Here is a 22,216-nt window from a genome sequence, read left to right on the forward strand (position 1 = left end):
GCCTTCTTACTGTGAAGGGTTCATGTTTAGTTATTCCACCTGGAAGCAGGCAGGGCACACCCTGACTGTTTTGTAGAAGCAATGCACACATTGCTCTATCCAAGGACAAGGGCTAGATATGAACCATGAGAACTTGATTATTGGGACAGTGACTGTGGGAAGCTTTCTTAACCTGGGCTCAAGGCCTGAGAACCAGGATTGTAGTAGATAAAAGATGGTAAATAAGTATATTAATCAACGTCATACATTCCTTTGTGTATCTTTTTGCGGTAGCAGTGTGTAATGCTTAGGGGGAAGAAATATAATAAAAGGAGAAGGTGGAAGGCAGGGGGCAGAACAGCCCATCTCAGCTGACCAGCCTGCTTGCTTGCATAAAGCTGTGTTCTGTCTCATCATTGAACTGCCACATTACAGGCCTTCACAACAACTTTTATAGTTCCCTGAGTTTCTTGTAACAAACAGCACAATTGCGGATGGGTTTGTTACATGTCTGGCTTACTCATTCTTTGCCCCTCTTTCTTCTCACTCTCACAACATCTACTAATTGCTGTTCATTTCATTTCTTGTCTTAAACCTGCAATATTTAATTTCTTATCAAAACTTCCATCAAAGCGTTTTATGACTTGCTTTTTACATGCTTCATTACTGACAGTTTCTTCAAATCCCCCATTCTCTCCCTCCAAATCCTCTGTGTCTGATACTTCTTCTATTCTTAACTCTCCAGATTGTTCAGTTTCCTGTTGTTCTTCCTGTCTGAGTTTAGCTCTCAATCTGGTGAGATTCTACCTCCACTTGTTGTGGGTTGTTCTTTCCCAGGTCCCACCATAGCTACTGGAATATCTGGAATTATATTTACAACATATACAGGTGGCAACTCCCAGGGGAGACAGGTTTGTAGAAATTTTGGTGGTGCCTCCCAAACTCCACCCCCCGCCTGCCTAAGACTCTGGGAGGGAGTTTGTGGGGGAAGGAGGGAGGTCTAGGGTGCAGGCCCTGGGCTGGGGCAGGGGATTGGGGTGCAGGGTGGGTGAGAGGTTGGGCTCTGGGATGGAGTTTGGGTGCTGGGTGCAGGCTCCAGGCTGGGGCAGGGGGTGAGGGGTGCAGGAGGGGGTGAGGGGTGCAGGCTCTGGGAGGAGATGGGGGGCTGGGGTGCTTACCTGGGGCTCCTAGGCAGGGTGGGCTGGGGGGTCTCTGTGTGCTGCTACCACTAGGCACTGCCCCGCAGCTTCCTAGACAGACCTACCCCAACCAGGGGCTGCAGGGAGGGGCTGGCAGCCATGTGGAGCGAGCAGACAGGAAGCTGCTCAGCTCCACTGAGCTGCCGGTGGTAAGTGTGGGCCCCAGGCTGTTTTAAATGGCCCAGGTGATGGGGGGGGGGGGGGACGCCCGGGGGCGGAAAGAGGGGCCGAGGGAGAGACCAGTGCTGGAGCTGGGCCCATGGTGCCTGGGCGCATAGAACTTGCTGCCCATGGCAACTCCATCTCCATACAGTTATCCTCCTCATCTACTCACATCTGCTAATTTTCACCTTCAATATTTATTACCTGATAATACATAGCGTCCAGAATGTCAGAAGTTTGTTCTAATACCTGTGTTCTTTGAGCCAGCTCTGTTGTTCTCACTTCTTGCCCAAATGAACGTCCCTGACCCATTGCTCTGTCTCTCCACATCAGAATTTCATAACTAGCCTTTTGTAACTGTTGCTTGCTGTAGCTTAGGTGTCTTGCCAAACTGTCCTTTTGATCCAGGAGTATGGAATTTACTTCTCTTGTCCTACTAAGTTGTTCTCTCAGGGTATGTCTACACTACGGAATTAGGTCGAATTTATAGAAGTTGATTTTTTAGGAAGCGATTTTATACAGTCGATTGTGTGTGTCCCGACTAAGCGCATTAAGTTGGCGGAGTGCGTCCACAGTACCGTGGCTAGTGTCGACTTCCGGAGCGTTGCACTGTGGGTAGCTATCCCGCAGTTTCCACCGCCCATTGGAATTCTGGGTTAACCTCCCAATGCCTGATGGGGCAAAAACATTGTCGCGGGTGGTTTTGGGTACATGTCGTCAGTCGCCCCTCCCTCTGTGAAAGCAATAGCAGACAATCGTTTTGCGCCTTTTTTCCATGCGGACGCCATACTGTTTTCAGCAGACAGTGCAGTAGGACTGCTAACCATCGTCATCGAACCACCACTTCTGCTGCAACTCTGCTCTCCTGTTCTTGTCTTGATAGCGAATTTCTCCATGTTGGCTGTCATGGGCTCCCACTTCCGCTCTGCTCTCCTGCTCTCATGAATCCACCTCACAGGTCCTCTCATCATTCTCTATAAATATCTATTCTCGTGGCATCCGTCATCAGCCACCGCTTCCACTGCAACTCAGCTCTCCTGCAGACGCCATACCATGGCAAGAATGGAGCCCGCTCAGATCACCGCAGCAGTTATGAGCATTGTAAACACCTCGCACATTATCCTGCAGTATGTTCATTACCAGAACCTGCAAAGGCAGGCGCGGAGGCAACGGCAGCACGGTGACGAGAGTGATGAGGACATGGACACAGACTTCTCTCAAAGTACGGGCCCTGGCAATTTGGACATCCTGGTGGCAATGGGGCAGGCTCATGCTGTGGAACGCCAATTCTGGGCCCGGAAAACAAGCACAGAGTGGTGGGACTGCATAGTGTTGCAGGTCTGGGTTGATTCCCCGTGGCTGTGCATGCATAAGGGCACTTTCATGGAACTTTGTGACTTGCTTTCCTCTGCCCTAAAGCGCAAGAATACCAACATGAGAGCAGCCTTCACAGTTCACAAGCGAGTGGCGATATCCCTCTGGAAGCTTGCAATGCCAGACGGCTACCAGTCAGTCAGGAATCAGTTTGGAGTGGGCAAATCTACTGTGGGGGCTGCTGTGATCCAAGAAGCCAACACAATCACTGAGCTGCTGCTCTCAAGGGTAGTGACTCTGGGAAATGTGCAGGTCATAGTGGGTGGCTTTGCTGCAATGTGATTCCCTAACTGTGGTGAGGCGATAGACGGAATGCATATCCCTATCTTGGGACCAGACCACCGTGCCAGCCAGTACATAAACTGAAAGGGGTACTTTTCAATGGTGCTGCAAGCACTGGTGGATCACAAGGGACATTTCACCAACATCAATGTGGGATGGCCAGGAAAGGTACATGACACTCGCATCTTCAGGAACTCTGATCTGTCTGAACAGCTGCAGCAAGGGACTTACTTTCCAGACCAGAAAATAACCACTGGGGATGTTGAAATGCCTATAGTTATCCTTGGGGACCCAGCCTAACCCTTAATGCCCTGGCTCATGAAGCCGTACACAGGCAGCCTGGACAGTAGTCAGGAGCTGCTCAACTACAGGCTGAGCAAGTGCAGAATGGTGGTAGAATGTGCATTTGGACATTTAAAAGTGCGCTGGCGCAGTTTACTGACTCGCTCAGACCTCAACGAAACCAATATTCCCATTGTTATTACTGCTTGCTGTGCGCTCCACAATATCTGTGAGAGTGAGGAGGAGACATTTATGGCGGGGTGGGAGGTTGAGGCAAATCGCCTGGCCGCTGATTACGCGCAGCCAGACACCAGGGCGATTAGAAGAACACAGCAGGGCGTGCTGCGCATCAGAGAAGCTTTGAAAACAAGTTTCATGACTGGCCAGGCTACGGTGTGACAGTTCTGTTTGCTTCTCCTTGATGAAAACCCACCCCCTTGGTTCACTCTATTGCCTCCGCAAGTGGTGATCAAAAGGGGGAGGGTGGTTGGCTTACAGGGAAGTAAAGTCATTGTTTCAAATTCATGCATTCTTTATTAATTTGTCACACAAATAGGGGGGATAACTGCCAAGGTAGCCCAGGAGGGGTGGTGGAGGAGGGAAGGACAAGGCCACACTGCACTTCAAAACTTTCTGAATGCCAGCCTCTTGTTGCTTGGGCAGTCCTCTGGGGTGGAGTGTTCTTGGGCGTCTGGGTGAGGAGGCTATAGAACTTGGGGAGGAGGGCGGGCAGTTACACAGGGGCTGCAGTGGCAGTCTGTGCTCCTGCTGCCTTTCCTGCAGCTCAACCATACGCTGGAGCATATCAGTTTGATCCTCCAGTAGCCTCAGCATTGCATCCTGCTTCCTCTCATCATGCTGCTGCCACCTCTCCTCTCACACGTCCCTCCTGTCCTCATGTTCATTTTGTGCTTTCCTGGACTCTGCCATTGCTGGCCTCCACGCATTTTGCTGAGCTCTTTCAGTGAGGGAGGACTGCATGAGCTCAGAAAACATTTAATCGCGAGTGCATTTGTTTTGCCTCTTATCCGTGCTAGCCTCCGGGACAGACATGATAAGGGGAGCATTGAAACATTTGCAGCTGTGGGAGGAAAAAAAGGGAGAGTAGTATTTAAAAAGACACATTTTAGAGAACAATGGGTAGACTCTTTCATGTGAACCAAGCTGTTAACGTTACATAGTACATGTGCTTTCGGTACAAGGTCGTATTTTGCCTCTTATATTGAGGGCCTTCCAGTTTGGTGTTGAGAGACCACACACGCAGGGCCAGGCAACAGAATTCGGAGTGCAGGCAGCCATGGTAAGCCACAGTCTTTTGGCTTCTTTAACCTTCATAACATGTGGGAATGGTTTCAAATAGCAGCGCCCCCATTTCCCATACCAAGCACCCATTGTGTTGCCCATTTAAAAGGAGGGGCTGTGGTTTTCGGGTTAATGTGCAGCACAAACCCAACTAACCCCCCGCACCTCCCAATTCTCTGGGATGATTGCTTCACTCCTCTCCCCATCGCATAGCTAACAGCAGGGATGATTTTTTTTCAGCCACAGGCAAACAGCTCAGCAGGAACGGCCACCTCTGAATGTCTCCTTAATAAAATTCCCCTATTTCAACCAGGTTTCAGAGTAGCAGCCGTGTTAGTCTGTATCCGCAAAAAGAAAAGGAGTACTTGTGGCACCTTAGAGACTAGCAAATTTATTTGAGCATAAGCTTTCGTGAGCTACAGCTCACTTCATCGGATGCATTTCAACCAGGTGACCATAAATGAGATCACTCTTCTGAGGCTAACACAGGGAGATAAAGAACAGATGTTGCTTGATGCCAGCAAACATGGGAACATACCCTGCCGTGCTTTTTTATGCAATGATTCCAGACTACATGCTACTGGCCTGGTGTGGTAAAGTGTCCTGTCATGGAGGATGGAATAAGGCTGCCCTCCACAGAAACCTTTTGCAAAGGCTTTGGGAGTACCTCCAGGAGAGCTTCATTGAGGTGTCCCTGGAGGATTTCCGCTCCATCCCTGGACACATTAACAGACTTTACCAGTAGCTGTACTGGCCATGAATGCATCCCAATTCTTCAGAGCAAATCAAACATTAAACACTATTGCTTTTAAACGCTGTACTGTAGTTACAAATGTGCACTCACCAGAGCTGCCTTCTCTGCCTTCAAGGTCTGGGAGCCTGCCTTGGGAGGGTATTGGATCCAGGGTGATAAACAGTTCCTGGATGTTGGGGAAAACAGTTTCATCCTCCCCCTCCTCCTCATCTTCCTTGTCCCCTAAATCCTCGTCCCTGTTGTGTGAGACTTTCTGCTTCCAGGAGTCCACATACAGGTTGGGGCAGTGGTAGGGGCACCCCCTAGAATTGCATGCAGCTCATCATAGAAGTGGCATGACTGGGGCTCTGACCCAGAGCGGCCGTTTGCCTCTTTGGTAGGCTTGCCTGAGCTCCTTAATTTTCACACGGCACTGCACGGGTTCCTGTTGTAGCCTCTGTCCTTCATGCTCTTGGAGATTTTTTCAAATATTTTGGAATTTCGTCTTTTGGAACGGAGTTCTGATAGCACGGATTTGTCTCCCCATACAGCGATCAGATCCAGTACCTCCCGTTGGGTCCATGCTGGAGCTCTTTTGAGATTCTGGGACTCCATGGTCACCTCTGCTGATGAGCTCTGCATGGTCACCTGTGCCACGCTGGCCAAACAGGAAATGAAATTCAAGTGTCTCCGGGACTTTTCCTGTCTACCTGGCTAGTGCATCTGAGTTGAGAGTGCTGTCCAGAGCAGTCACATTGGAGTACTCTGGGATAGCTCCCGGAGGCCAATACCATCCAATTGTGTCCACGCTACCCCAAATTCGACCAGGCGATGCCAATTTCAGCGGTAATCCCCTCGTCGGGGAGGAGTATAGAAATCGATTTTAAGAGCCCTTTAAGTCGACAAAAATGGCTTCGTCGTGTGGACGGGTGCAGGGTTAAATCGATCTAACGCTGCTAAATTTGACTTAAACTTGTAGTGTAGACAAGGGCTCAGTGTGTCACTAGTCTCCTGCTCTCTGGACAAGGCTTGTCTTGTCTCTTCCAGTTGCTTTCTTTTAAATATTCTCCCCAGGATATTACATGCCAGATATACGTAATCCATGGCTATTCCTTTTACCTCTTGAACTTTTTTCTATACTTTTTCCTTCTCAAAGAGGGAACACATTAAATTCCAAGGATCTATGGGCCCAGAGGATGCCAGTGCTTGGTTTTCCAACTAATCCTCCCCCATGGGTTTTGATGTAGTTTCTCACAAAGCCCTCCAAGGACGTTTGTGGGTCTGTTAAAACACATGCCTGAACAGATAATTTATTCTGTTCCATACTTTCCTTAGAAAAATTATAGAAGGTGTCTCTTCCTTGTCCTGATAAATATCTTACAGGGATTTCTCTATTTGAAAAGGGCTTGTGGTGCTTACTCCTCCTGTAGCTGTTTTACAGCTGGAGTACACCGAGAGGAGGGGTGGTGACCCAAGGTAACCCCTCAAAGTTTTACTTGATCCTCCATCAGTGATGCAGTCCAGAGGAGTCTCAAATTCATGGAGCTTATTAACAGATTTGAGGAGTTTGACTTACAGATGACGGTGGAATATCTGAGTCATTCTGCCATATGTGAGTGCTAAGGTCCTTTTACACAACTGCAGTCTCCCTATTTCTTTCCCCTGAACTCAGTTCTTACAAGATCTCACAAGTAGACAAACAAAACAACATAAAATGCAAGCAAGCATAAACGAAAGCAGGAAATCTCCATTTTAGTTCATTAGGACTTTTGATCTCTATATATTTTCTTCTCAAACTTTTGTTTCTTATTGGTTTTGTGTGTTCTCTATGGCCCTGCTGTTGGACACCAAATCTGTAGCCTTTTATTTTATTTAAGGTTAATCATACTTCAGTGGGTTCAGCTCTGGCAGCTAGAGTCTTAAGTTCAACAGAGTTTTATCTCTGTTTGTTTTAGATTTAGAGTTCATAGGAACACATGAAACCATAGGCAAATAAATACAATGATGAGCATTTATCTTTTAGTAATTTTATTAAAGTTACTGACAAAGCTATAAATGTTACAGCATATGCAATTCCTAAAGATAAGTATAATGGACCAGTTATACCTACCGACATACTCACATCCTCCTAGATGGTGCTACTGTTGGCCCTCTCATGGCTTGACCATCAATATGAGAGTGGTCCCTGTTCTGGGCAAGCTTTTTTATATTGTGAGTTTGTCTATACCTACATTCTGCGCATGTACATGAAAGTGCCAACCCTCTTTTTCTTATTGGTTTGTGGACCCTGGAAACACAAGGGATGCCAAATTCTATAGTGTGGGTAGATTTTTGTTAACATTGACATACCACCTTTATTCTTAGGTCAGGGCACATGTTAGAGACAACATTTGGTGTCACATCATTTTATAATTTAAATTTAATCTTCCCAGCTATACTTTTGCAATATTACTGATTGGTACCTCTTTTCCATCATCTTTCAGGTTATTTCTCGGTCATTGACTTGAGTCATCATTTCTTGTTTCCAAGGCCCAAAATAGCTAAGCTAAAGTCTTGCAGGCTTCAACCTATAGGTTTTTGCATTTCAGCTTGTCCGTCTTATGTCTACCACATAGTTCCTTTAAATACTGATCAATCTTATACTTTTATAGTCCTACAAATTAACTCTAATTAACATACAGTGACTATATGTAATATAACCTAACATCACATGATAAATGAATAAACGAATACTAAACTAAAATCATTGGTTGCATGACTTATTTCCAGTCTGAATTTGTGTAGTTTCAACTTCCAGCCACTGGAACATTTTATACCTTTCTCTGCTAGCCTGAAGAGCCCATTAGCAGATATTTGTTCCCCTCATAGGTATTTATAGACTGATCAAATAATCCCTTAACCTTCTGTTTGTTAAGATAAATAAATCAAGCTCCCTGAGTCTGTCACTAGAAGGCATGTTTTCTAATCCTATGATATGATAATCTTGTGGCTCTTCTCTGAACCCTCTCCAATTTATCAACATCCTTCTTGAACTGTGGGCACCAGAACTGTACCTAGCAGCGGTCACACTAGTGCCAAATACAGAGGTAAAATAATCTTTCAATTCTTATTTGAGATCCCCCTATTTATGCATCCCAAGATCTCATTAGCTCTTTTGGCTACAGCTTTGCATTGAGAAATCATATTCAGCTGATTATCCACCAAGATCCCTAAATCTTTTTCAGAATCACTGCTTCCCAGGGTAGAGTCCTCCATCTTGTAAGTATGTCCTATGTTCTTTGTTCCTAGATGTATACATTTACATTTAGCTGTATTAAAATGCATATTATTTGGTTGTGCCCAGCTTACCAAATGATCCAGATCACTCTGTATCCGTGATCTGTCCTCTTCATGATTTACTACTCCCCCAGTGTTTGTGTCACCTGTAAACTTTATTAGTGATAAGTTAGGGCAGCTGGGGCTGAACTGGCTTCTATCTGCCTTAGGACTGGGGTGCGCAAAAATGGTTTAAAACCACATTTTCCCTTATCTTTTCCAGTTCTGTGCTAAGTCTGGGACAAAGGGACTACTAGTGTAAGTAAGAAACGTGTGTGTGTTTGCAGGTTTGGGCCCTTAAATGTGTGTCATTTGTTCATTATTTTTCTCTTTCATTTTCCTGTTCTATTTCTTTCTTATCCTTTTCAGAATTTGCAATTGTTTATTTCCATCCTTCCATTACCAGCTCTTCTCTGTGATCTGTTTAACCTCTGATTTACTTTTATTTTTCACTTCTCCTTCAGGGTTTTAATGTATTTATTTCATTTCAGTTTATTTCCCTCTTTCCATCTTTCTCCACATTCTGTCTCTCCCCCCACTCTGCCATTATAATAATTTATTAGGAATATTTTATTTTAATTATTCTTTTATTACTGTTGCCTCCCTTAGTTACGGTGCCTTTGTTTTCTTTTTATAGAACTGTGTTTATGGATTTCTTTTCCCCTGTTAAAATATACTCTTCAAATGTGCCCAGCTTTCTAGGGTAACCGCAACAGGGTGGCAGTTGGAAGGGTCTGAACACACTGCACGCTGAACTAAATCCCACCCGGTGGGGGGAGAGAAGAAGACAGGAAAGATTAAGGGCTGAGGGCATTTCTGTTTATGTTCCCACCCAAGCCATGGACTCCTAGTAATTCAGTGGGGCCAATTCAGAGTCAGCTGGGAGGGGAAGAGCCTGGTTGATTTGGGGGCTGTGGGCTGCCCTTCTTGCCTGCTCCCTGAGGGCAGTGGGGCAGTCTGCCTCCCCTCTCCTTACAGTGAGACAGGCCTCTCATCCACATGGAGCCATGGGCCCCTGCCCCATGGTAACTATGTTAATCTGATTGGAGCCCCCATGGCCAAGCCCTGCAGCTGCCATTTCCCCCCCACACACCCAAGGGGTGCCAAGCAAAAGGTTGCTTCACTTGGTGCTTGCACGAGACTGGGTGTGGGATGGGTACATGCCTCTGACATCCCCAAGGTCGGGCACAATGTGTGACAGGGACCCAAAGTGAGGGGCAAGAGCAGGAGAGACAGGGCAACTAATTGTATAGGATGTGTGAGCATAGACTGTGTGTGTTCAGTTCTTAGGTGATCAATGGCAAATCTTTTCCCCCAAGTTTATACTGTCAGAGATATTTGTATGACAACAAGACATTTGTTTCAACTCACCTGCTCCCTGTTGCCCACATGAAACAGTGGCCTGTTTGTGATGTCACATTGGTTACTGTGGGAGTGTTAATGTTTTGATACACTCTGTTAGATGATGTCAGCAAGTTGCATAAGGGGGAACAAAGGCTTTTCTGTTAAGATCCTGGTGTTATTCAACTTGCTTGTTTTCTTGTGCTTCAGTGAATGCCTAGAAGACTACATCTGGCCATTTAAAAGGCCACAGAAACATACATACTTTAAAGGTAAGCCTTCTATTGTTATGTTACTCCTAGTCAAACAAAATATTTACCTTTCTGTGTCAAAGGGCAGTTTAAATTAAGTTAGTAAAGCAGCGTCCTCTCATGCACCCCAGCTACTTGATGCTAATATGTTGCTGTATTCGTCTGTTACTAATTTAACCACAGAATCCTGGAAATCAGCAATAAAAGAGCCTATTATGGAATCTTGTCCCTTAGCCACTGATTATACTCTGTGGTGCAGAGCATTTTCTAGCTGTGCTTTAAATGTCTCAAGCAACAGAATGTCTTTTGGGACACTGTTGCCCAATGTGAGTAATCTCACTGTCAAGAAGTTTTTCTTGGTAGCCACCCTAAACTTTCTTAATTTCGTCCCATCATTTATTTACCCACAGTAGAACCTCAGATTTATGAACCCCTCCGGAATGGATGATGTTTGTAACTCTGAACAAACTGTTATGGTTGTTCTTTTAAAAGTTTACAACTGAATATTGACTTAATACAGCTTTGAAACTTTACTATGCAGAAGAAAAATGCTGCTTTCCCTTTATTTATTTATTTTTTTTAGAAGTTGATGTTTAAAGTAGTGTACTGTATTTGCTTTTGCTTTTGTTTTGGTCTCTGCTGCTGCCTGATTGTGTATTTCTGGTTCCAAATGAGGTGTGTGGTTGACTGGTCAGCTAGTAGCTCTGGTGTTTATAACTCTGAGGTTCTACTGTATTTTATTTATTATTTTTTTGCACAGTGCCTATTGCCATGGCATCCTTTGCATCTTAATAGCATCTCAATTAGAAGAAACAAATTTAAATCAGTAATATTGTAGTATCTACAATGATACTTCATTAAAGCTCATTGTAAATTCATGATGGCTAATTATACTACCATTTTGCCACCCTAAGTCATTTCCCACTATCCGTGATGTTTAACCACTTCATCTTCATGTATTTATAGATGGGTATCACAATTTCTTAAATCTTCTGATAAAGAAGCAGTTCTTTTAACTTTTCCTCAATAAACCCCGGCACCATACATTTTTTTAGTATTATTTGAACTATTATTTGAACTAGTAGTATTCCAGTCAACCTACATTTTTCTGGTGCTGCGTTGCCCAGAGTTGAATGCGATGTAGAACAGAATGCAGTATTCCAGACATAGTCAATTTATTTTGTTCATTAACTGTTTTGACAGTATCCTGATCCTGTTGTTCTAGTTTCCTTAGGTGGAGCCTTATCCAAGCATCGATTTTTTTTTTTTTGAGTAAGGTGACAATTGGGAGTTCTGGTTAAAGGTACCAATTTTTTTTAAATATATTTTGTGTTATAATTCATATATGACAAGTGATACTACTTTAAAATGATTATTTATATAGTGCTGTAGGTATGTGTAATTACTATTTAGAGACAATTACAAAATAGTACATATCTTCCCCAAGGAACTTACTACCTGAAGGCCCAAACCTTCATGTGCGTAGTTCCAACCCAATGGGACTATGTACATGAATAAGGATTACTCATGAAATTGGGACTACTTGTGTAATTAAGAATAGATTCATAGATATTTAGGTCAGAAGGGACCATTATGATCATCTAGTCTGACCTCCTGCACAACGCAGGCCACAGAATTTCACCCACCTACTCCTGCGAAAAACCTCTCACCTATGTCTGAGCTATTGAAGTCCCCAAATCGTGGTTTAAAGACTTCAAGGAGCAGAGAATCCTCCAGCAAGTGACCCATGCCCTATGCTACAGAGGAAGGTGAAAAACCTCCAGGGCCTCCTCCAATCTGCTCTGGAGGAAAATTCCTTCCCAACCCCAAATATGGCAGATAGGAAGGACCGTCTTCTGGTTAGTGCACTGGACTGGGAAACAGGAGATTTGGGTTTATCTCTTGGCTCCACCCTTATTGATAAGGCTTGGTCAAGACACTTAATTGCTCTACGCCTCAATTTCCCCATCTGTCAAACTCAGATATACCCTTTCTGTCACCTTTTATCTGTCCCCGGGACAGAGACTCTTTCTTACTCATGTTTTTACAGTTCCTACACAATGTGACTGTCATTTCATGGTAACCTTCAGCTACTACTGTGTTACAAATAGTAAATAGAGCTAGACGGAAAACCACCTTTTCATTCCACAGGAAATACTCACTTTTTGACATTTGCCTTTGTTCTGAATCGGAACAAAATATTGAAATTTCAAAATTTCTCTCAGAAAATTTCCAAAAAATTTAACTTTGGAACATTACATTTAGATAAAGTTGAAACTTAATATAGAATATTAAATGCTAAATTAATATATATATGAATGTTATATTATAACGTCAAAATGAAATGGAACAAAAAGAGTAAAAAACCAAACATTTCAATCATGTTGAAATGAAACAAGAAAGTCAAAATAATTCATTCTGACATTTTTCTGTTGAAAATTCTGTCTAAATTGACACATTCCAGTGAAACATTTTGATTCTGGCAAAACTCCATTTTCTGATGAAAAATTATTCTGTTGAAAATTCTTTGACCATCTTTAATGAATAACAATATTAATTTCCTGACTACATGAAAATGGAATTAAGGTTGAAAATCCATAGCAGTAATTTAGGGTAAAATAAATTACATTGTAATTGTCCCAAAAACTGGCATTTTAAACTCAGGAAATTAAGAATTATTATTAAACTTCAATCCAAATGTGTTAAGGTATGGACATGAACAGTTAGGGCACACCGAAACACCTTAACTCTATCCTATAGTGATACTGTCCAAAAAGCATATGTTTTTGATTAAGACATTTTAGTGCTTGTGGTCCCAAATTAGATTACATTGATTTTGAAAGATGCATTCAAATTTTTTCTTTTCCCCTCACGGTGCCACTACAGAGCAGAGTGAAGGTTGTCTGGATAAACTGCATTTCCACATATTTGAATTAACATATAACAGTAAAAGTAGTCCAAATAAAACTTTTTTGGGGAAAAAAAACTTTTATGAGGAATCCTTTATCACCTTTATGTTCCTGTAGGATACATAATCACCACTAAATAGCAACTGGAGTCCTCACAAGTATAGCAGGATGCACCAAGATGCATTTAGGGTTGTGTAATATTTTAGGATGTATAGTCTTAATGTTTTCCCAGGCTGCTGGAAGAGAGAGCAAGACAAAAATAAAGGACCTGACAGCTCACAACATATGTATCAGTTGAGGGGGGGCAGGGGAAACAACTATTATGGTGGTTCTGGCCCCGACCTTATTGGGCTGTCATGTAACCCGGGGTTCTTTCAACCCAAAGCTCTTGCTAACTTTTACTCGGTGCGAGGTGGTGTCAGAAAATAAATCAGGGGCGACACGGCTGTCCGACCGATAAATGGCTGGCACAAACAGGACAACACAAGAGTGCTTTCACTTAAAGCTAAACTTTAGTTAGTCTCAAGCACTTATACACATGTCTGCAACAGGTTAGTAAAACACCCCCAACCATTGATAATTACCAAAGCTGAGTGTGGCTCTCGAGTGGCATAGTGGCAGACGTGAGAAACACAAGATGCATCCAGAGGGAGAGTCCAGTCCTGAAGAGACCCACCACTTCAAACTTTTCCCCCTTTAGTTATACATTAGTAATAGAATGACATGTCCTCTAAAGAAAACTTGTCAAGCAAGCAGTTTCAATGGTCAAGAAAGAGGCTTTCTTCTGATTCATTGATTAACCAGGTGTGGTTTTTTCCAGAGTTTGCAGCCTTGAGACCCCAATAGACATTCCTGGGACACATCCTGCTCTTCTTCTAAAATGCATGTATCAGCAACTTCAACATAATTCTTATCAGGAAGGATGCGGGGTCAAGCTGTCCTTTCTTTGGCACCCAAAACCCCTCCCTTCCCCGCTGCCTTGGTTAAACTGAGACTGCTGGATGGCCAATTTATAGCCTGCTGACTTGGCTGCTTTTCGCAATAAGCCATAGTGGTTTCAGGCACTTTACTGGTTTGCCAAAGTGTGGGACAGTCAAAGAAATCACATACTCCCAGCGTTGGGCTTCCAGAGGAAGTAGCAGAGAAAGGGGCCAGCAGGTACTGAGATTGAGCAGAGCTGGTTCTAGTTGCGTACACACGGTATCTCCCAAGCCAGTCAACAAGCAGCAGGAGTTGACCTCATTCAGCATTGCCTGTTGGCGTCCTGAGAGGTTACGTGTACCCTCCGAAGGCCTGTGAATAAGACCTGGATTACTTTACACTGTTAACATCATATGGTCTTCCTGCCTTACTAATCTTCATTGTGTTCCTTATCTGGAGTCATATTTTCTTGTAGTTTAAAAGCTAGTGTCCCACACTTGCTACTTAGCCTAGCTCTATATAGATAAGTATCTGAATTCAAGACATTCTGGGCTGGGAGACAGGGGTTCTAATTTAACTTTTCTTACACCCAAGGCTACACGTGTGACTTGAGAACTGTATTGCATTTGATTGTTTTGTAAAATATAGGAGTTAGATTTGCTTTGCTGAGAGAACTTTTTTTTTCCCTGAATAGGAATTTTTCTTAGGAAGTAAAATATGTATAAATATCCTTTAACAGTACCTGCCCAAATTAACCCCTATTTTCTATCTGTCTCACTAGGTTCAAGATGGCAGATTGCAGCTGCCTAATGTGGGGAATATTTTGGCTCATCGTCCTGGTGTTTTTTGGCTGGCCCTTAAGCATTGTCTTGGGTGGCCTCTATGGATTCCTCTCCCCTCTCACTACCTTAATAGGACTGGATGACTTCAGTGAAGCACTGCTGAAGGGAGTAAATCTGGGGAGACAGTGTGCTAAGAATGTACAAAATGGCAAGCCCCTTTGCTGAGCAATACAGAATTTCAGCTGACAAGCATTTTACTGTGTACTGCACTGGATTTCACAGAGTTATTCTGTTAACCTTAAAATGTTTGCATTTCTGTACAAAAGTTGTTTGGTTCTTGGATAATGTATAAATGGCACTTGATAATCTCTGAAGGAAACTCTAGCAATGCTGTTGTTTGTCTTTTAAAACCATTCTTCCTGTTTCTTCAATGAGCTATGATGCTGTCTTTACTTGTTTGTGTACACAAATTGAAATTAGAGAGAAGCCAGAACTGAAACTCCAGGCCTAAACCTCAAATTCATGTTAGGATTAGCAGCCACAACTCTCAAAACTTGGGTTCCAAACTGTGGGCACCCACATTTGAAAACATTGTCCCAGAGCTCAAGTCAGTCTAATGGGCCTAATCAAGAGACGCTCACATTTGGAAAGATGGGAATCTGCGTTTGAACCCTGTTTGGGGGAATATTTGGCTCCTGAATTTTATTTGGCCTTGTTATAAAATATGTGAAAGTTAGATTGGGCGTTCTTGTCAGATCACTGTTTCATTTTAGTATTCATTCATTCATGTATATATTTAAATGGATACATAGCTTAATTGTTTATAGTAGTCATTAGTTTTCTTTCCACTTTACCATTTTGTTTAATGCTAATTTACTAGGCATATTTATGATGGCAACTTTGTTTGAGAGCTTGCTACACTGAAATATTAATTTCAAGTATATTCATAAATCAGTTGTCATAAATACAGACATTAGAGTTTCTTTTGCTTTGCCATTTTCTTATTTTATGATGCACTAAACTATAAGCTTGAAACATTATCTAGCCAGTTGTCAAGAATCTTTAAAGACATGCTAAAATTTATGGAAACCAAGTGTTCTAAAAGTTTTCATTCTGTCTTTATATAGCTTATCTTTGCTGCGTATCTCCTCTCATATTTTTGTTACAGTGAACATTTGTATGGAACGTTATCTTTGGGTTTAGAAGAGCTTATCTGTTCCTGCTGCAGCAGACATTAGTTGGATGTTACTGAATGGGTATTCATTACACGGCAGGGTGAAATTGGCATATACTTTCCTGGGCATTTCCAGTAATCGCTTAGAGACACGACCTCTGAAAGCCAATTGCCCAGTGGTTAAGGCACTCACCTAGGATGTGGGAGGCCCATGTTCTAGCGCCTTGTAGTAACTTGGACCTGGTTTTCCTCCAGCCCTAACCTCTGGACTAGTGGCTATTCTGGGGGATCTCTTTGGTTTTGACCAGAAATTCCAACCTGGACTTGAGAAACATTCTCAATTAAATTTTAATTGAAACCAGCATGTTTCTGCAAAATTTCAGATTCAATGAATTAACATTTTCTAATGGCAAATTGTTTTGTCAAAAAATTCCTGGCCAGTTCTGCTTTGGACCATTACTCTGTGCTACAGTTTCTCCATCTGTAAAACAGGTATAAACAATATTCCTTCCTCTCACCATGGTGATCTGAAAATAAATCTATTAATGTTTAAGAAGCACTCACACTACACTGATGAATAGAACTGGGCAAAAGTTTTTCAGATGAATAGTTTATTTGCTGAAAGATGCAGTTTTGGGTTGACTGAAATTATTTGTGAATTAGGGTTAAATTTGTAAAATAGATTCAAAAATACTTTCTTGCCTCCAAAAATAAAATAAAATATATATGCAAATACCTCCCACAAAAATTAAATAAAAAATTTATTTTGCGTCAAACAAAATGTTTAATTTGACCTGAAAAGATTTTTTTTTTCCATTCAGCCACCAAACTGAAAAAAATCAACTCATCTCTAGTGATAAGTGTCACAGAAAGCTTATAAAGAAATTTATAATTCTGTCTTCAGAGTAGGGGTGGAATAGTGTGCATTAAATAAGGCTGGGGGGGGACATACAGGACAATAAGGATAAAACAAAATAGTGCATAACTACTCTATCATTATACACTGAATGAGGTAAGGGTCCTGAGGAAAAAATTGTATGTGACCATGTAATTATAGACTGTATCATAATTAGAGCTGGGACATTTTTTTCTGGTGAATAGTAAATTCACCAAAAAATGCATTTTTCAGCAAACAGAAATGATTTGGCTAATTTGTGGCCAATTTATGGAATAGTTCCATCCAGTTTTTTTGGGGGGGTGGGGAACTGAAGACCCCTTTACAAAATGGGGCAGCTGGCGGTGCCCCTATATAACTTACAGCTAGGATAGGGGAGATCAGGGATTCAATGCCCCCCTCTGCTTGACGCAGAGAAGGGATTATGAACTTGCATCCCCTGTATTGCAGGTGAGCTAACCCCTATTCTGGGGGTGAGTCTCAGTATCTCCTGTTAAAGCTGTATAAAAATTGGTCCTTTGAACAGGGATCTCTCACATTTCAGGGGAATGCCTAGGAGAGCATCTATCACCAGCACCACCTCCCTTCTCCTCCTGGTGTTTTGTGAATCTAGCTTTTAAAATACCTGCAAACAAAAGGTCTGGGTGCATTGAAATGTTTTGTTTGATCTCAAATGAACTCTTTTAATTTGCCAAAATGTTTTGGCATTTTCAAATTTTGTTTTGAATTTTTATTTTTTGAAACTACCAGTGAACTAAAAATTCAATGATTTGCTCAGCTCTAATCCCAATGTATACCATACAAGAGGGCCTATCAAGATTACTAATTAGAGCTGGTCTGGAAGTTTTTTGTCCAAATTATTTTCCTACCCAAAAAACCCCCCCTTTTCGCAAAATCTAAATTTTCGGTGGGAAAGTCAAAATGATGGCTCCTTGGCTGTGTCCTCCTGGAAGGCGCTTGTCCGTTGCACTTTCTGTTTACAAGCAGAAAGTGCAATGGACAAGTCCCTTCCAGGAAGGCGGTAGAGGTTGAGTGCCCCTAACTACCTTTTGAAATATCATTTTTTCGAAAAGAAATAAGCAACTGAACACATGAGTGTAGTAATGCCTCCCAATCATAACTATAGCAACTCTGTAATGTCTGTTTCTGATCTAGGTACAACAATAGCAGTAACTCGTAAAATGAACTCTGAAGCGTATCAGAGATTTGTACATTGCAAAGTGAATATATGATTGATACAATCAAAGCTGTTTTGTCCTGGGGATTTTGAAGCACTGATTATTTCCCTCTTCACTTCTACTTCCATTACATGCCTTCTTTGTATTATTGTCTCTACCATTGGGCACTACTAATGTCAAGGCTATGTCTGTGACATTGCCTCAAAACCTTCCTGGAACTCAGCCAGGCTCAGAGTTAGAGTGCTGAAGGAGCTTTGCAAAGGATCTAGAATGGTTCCCTGTGGGTCTTTTCCTCTATCGGCCTTAGGTACAAATTAGAGGATGTTTACAACTCTAAACTGAAATGAAGCTGCCAAAATCATCATAGAGTTCAATGGAACTGCTCCTGTGAGTAAAGATACCTCATGCATGTTTGCCATATTGACTTTTAGTTATTCTTCCCTTTCTTTTCCTTTACTTCCTTCTTTCCTATTCTCCTTTTTCTTTCTCAATTTATTTTCCTTGTCTTTTTTCTTTGACATTTCTGGATGTTTTTTGTTTTTGCTTTGTTATTTAACACTCACCTTTCCTTATTATTGTTTATATCCTCCTATTACTCTTTTCTGTAAGATTTGGTTGTCCTTTGGCTGGTTTCTTTCCTTTAGGGTTTCACTTATTTATTTGATTTTCCCCCCTCTATTCCATCATCTCCCCTCCCCCCATTATTATGACCTCTTTTATTTTATTGAGTTTCCCTTTGTAGTTATAAAACTGTATGTATGACTTCACACCAGCATAAGTGACAGAGGGGAAGCTGCTTGTGCCTTTCCTATTCAGGGTCTGTGGAGGTCAATGCAACCCCTCCATGCAAGCTAGGGCAGTCCTAACTACTGTACCTGTTGTAATAGTTCCTCTGTGTTATTGTAGGGGTGCAGAATTGCCACAGTGCAGGTCTGCCTCACTACACCCCAGTCCACCACCTCCTTCCTCTGGCTCACATCTCCTGCAATCCCAGAACGTTGCTGTGAGACTGTTGTGGAGGGGGTATTACTCAAGGAGTCTTAGCTTCTCTAAGCAGTGCAAAGGGGCCTCAGTGCAAGATAGAGTCTGGCCCAGAGAGTTTAAGTGGCTTACCCAAGGGCACAAAGGATATCTGTTTCTGAGCAAGGTATAGCACCCAGGACTCCTGACTCCCAGTTCCATAGCTTAACCAGAGGATCATTCTTCTTTTGGTAGCATCAGCTGTCCAATAGAATTCCCTCCTACAAGAAGCATGCCATGTTGTGTTAGTGGCAGAGCTTATGCATTAGCTTGTTGGATCTGTATGCCCATGCTGTAATCCTGGAGCCTGAACTGATCCCAATTCTGCTGAATGAGGGGTTAATGCTGAGTGATGTGGAGCACTTCTGGATGATGAACCTTCTGTCTCTGCTGCATAACACAACTTGGTTATGTTCTTGAATGACAGTGTGTCAGAATAGGAATAACACTGGGATCTCCCACCAGGCGTGCAGAATTCTGCCACTGGACCGCTTGTGTTTTTGTAATTACCCTATATTTTTCCCCATAGATTGTCTTTGGGAGTAAGATTGATATTGGTATGGAAGGGTCCTGAATTAATTAATATTATGTATGTTTATTTAAATAAATGTACTGTACAAGGCAAAGGCAATATATAAAAATGAATATTAAAAAACCAATAACCTCAGAGAGAGCTTTATTAAACATTCTATTCCAAGACAAGTCCACGTATATAGCATTTAGCTTTTCTTTCTTCACCTTTCCTGCATTAAACAACTAGGGATATTCTCATGAAAACAAGAGCTTTTTTCCTTTAGAGTTCATCTACTCCTGCTGCCTATTCCTCTCATTAAGTCATAAGCTGTTTGTGACATCACATTAGTTGCTTTGGAAGTAGTGATGTTTTTACACCCCTTTGCAGGATCATGCTCAGTCAAGTTGCATAAGGGAAAACAAGGGCTTTTTGCAAGGTCCTTGTGATATTCAGCTTGCTTGTGTGTTTATGCATCAGTGAATTCCTGGATCAGAGTGACTTTTCATTAAAAGGCTGCAGAAATCTGTGTCTTAAGGTAAGCCTTTTATTGATCTATTTTCCTGTTGTTATAGTATATAGTCAAAGTATTTAAATTTTAAAGTAGAGCCCTACCCCTGCAAGCTGATCCATGTGGGCAAACATACCTGTGCAGAGACCCCCTGAAACCAGCAAGACCCTACAGATACCGAGGCCCGCTCACACAGATCATTTTGGAGAATCTGGCCTGCCCTTTCTCATCACAGCTATTTGATACCCCATTCTCATACTCTTTGGGGTGGAAGGATGGTCTAGTGGGAAGGGTATTGGACTTGGCCTCAGACTCAGGAGATCTGGTTTCTATTCCCAGTTTAGACAACAGCTTCCTGTGCAACCTCACATAAATCAACTTAATCTGTCCTATTCTTCAGTGCCTCCTCTGTAAAATGGGGCTAGAACTTCCCTAACTCACAGGAGTTTGGGGAGGATAAAATCCATTGAATAATTGGGAGATGCTTGCATGTTACAGTGATAAGAGCTATATTAGTAGATAGTTACTAACTTTAACCACAGAATCAGGCCATTTGTCACTGTACAACTATTACTTAAAGTACAAAGTGTTCTAGCCTTGCTTTAAAGGTCTCAAGTGGTAGAGACTTCTACCATTTCCTTTGGGAGACAGTTTCCCAGTCTGACTGATTTGTGTACACATCCTTAAAATTCACCGTGTTGTTTATTTGATCTATTTATTGAATTTCACCCAGTGCTTCTTGTTATGGCATTATTGCACCTAATCAACAAAACAGTCTGAGTCAGAGACAACCAAGTAACCCAAAGGAGTTAGGTGCCCAACACCTACTGAATTTCAGTGGATTTAGATGCCTAATCCCCTTACCATCCTTTGAAAATGCCAATCTAAAGTAATACACTTATAAGATCTACAATGATACATAAATAAAGGCCAGAGTAAATTCATTCATTAATCACAGTAAATAACTAAATAGGGTTTATCACTCTAAATAAATGTCTCTCAGTTGTTAATGTTTAACCCTTTTAGTTATATCCGAGCAGCAGCCATATTAGTCTGTATTCGCAAAAAGAAAAGGAGTACTTGTGGCACAGCTGTAGCTCACGAAAGCTTATGCTCAAATAAATTTGTTAGTCTCTAAGGTGCCACAAGTACTCCTCTTTTTTTAGTTACTTATAGTTACTTATTTCTCTCCCTCCCTCATAATTTTCTGACAGCAAAGCGCATTTAGGGTCTGATCCAAATTTCATTGAAGCTAATGAGTGTTTTCACTGATTTCAAAGGGATTTGGATCAGCCCCTAAGTCTTTCTCACAAGCACACTAATAATTTTTGTTGCTGTTATTTGAAATCCCTCCAATTGATCTACATCTTTCTGGTATTTGGGTGCTCAGAACTAAATGCAATATTCCAGGTATAGTCAGTTCACTTTTTGCTGAAAGCATTTACACTCTTCTGACCGTCTTGCCATAGTGTCTTCACGTGGCGCTTGTCTGATCATCAATGCTTGAAAAGGGTGAGAAGTCTCAGAAGTCTGATGGAAGGTAAGGACTTCTTGTTTTGTTTCTAAGGCCCAGATCCCCAAAGGGACATAAGTTTTATGATGCTAAGCACCACAACGCCAAACTTTTCAGTGCCAGAAAAATCACTGGTACAACAATGTGATCTGTTAGGTGCGTACGCTCCCTCTACAATGCCTGGGGAGAGATAGGTGCCTTAGAATGCAATCCACAAAACTCAGCACTCTAGGTGAGTCTCTTCCTGGGGTAGCTAACGGGAGCTGCCAATGAGAGGGGGGTACTCTAAGCTGTGCCTCCTCATGGAGATGAGATGCGCCTAAGTCCAGGCTGCGGGATGGTCTATCTCTGCCTGTGATCCACAAACCAGGGAAAATAGACATTTGGCCTCCTACATTGCCTCTAGGACCTGCATGCTCAGATGCTGCCTAATTCCACACAAAATGGCTGGAGGGAGTGGGCAGAGAAGAAAGAGGAGGAACTCTCTTTTAACCCTTAGCCCAGTGGTTAGGGTACTCGCCTGGCTGTGGGAGACCCTGATTTCAGTCCTCCCCTCTGCCTGATGAGGAAAAGGGATTTGAA

At 42.4% G+C, this 22,216-nt stretch overlaps 1 long non-coding RNA gene across 1 annotated transcript; it reads left to right on the forward strand.

Annotated features, from left to right (window-relative positions):
* The first annotated feature begins 750 nt into the window (after window positions 1-750).
* LOC125638768 (uncharacterized) lies at window positions 751-15,815 on the forward strand. The gene is made up of 6 exons (XR_007357286.2): window positions 751-890; window positions 8,538-8,571; window positions 8,852-8,886; window positions 10,180-10,241; window positions 11,446-11,523; window positions 14,832-15,815. It is a non-coding gene; the product is annotated as an uncharacterized LOC125638768 (long non-coding RNA).
* Window positions 15,816-22,216: the final 6,401 nt, after the last annotated feature.

This window comes from Caretta caretta, chromosome 6 (assembly GCF_965140235.1).
Source record: "Caretta caretta isolate rCarCar2 chromosome 6, rCarCar1.hap1, whole genome shotgun sequence".
Lineage (NCBI taxonomy): Eukaryota > Metazoa > Chordata > Testudines > Cheloniidae > Caretta > Caretta caretta.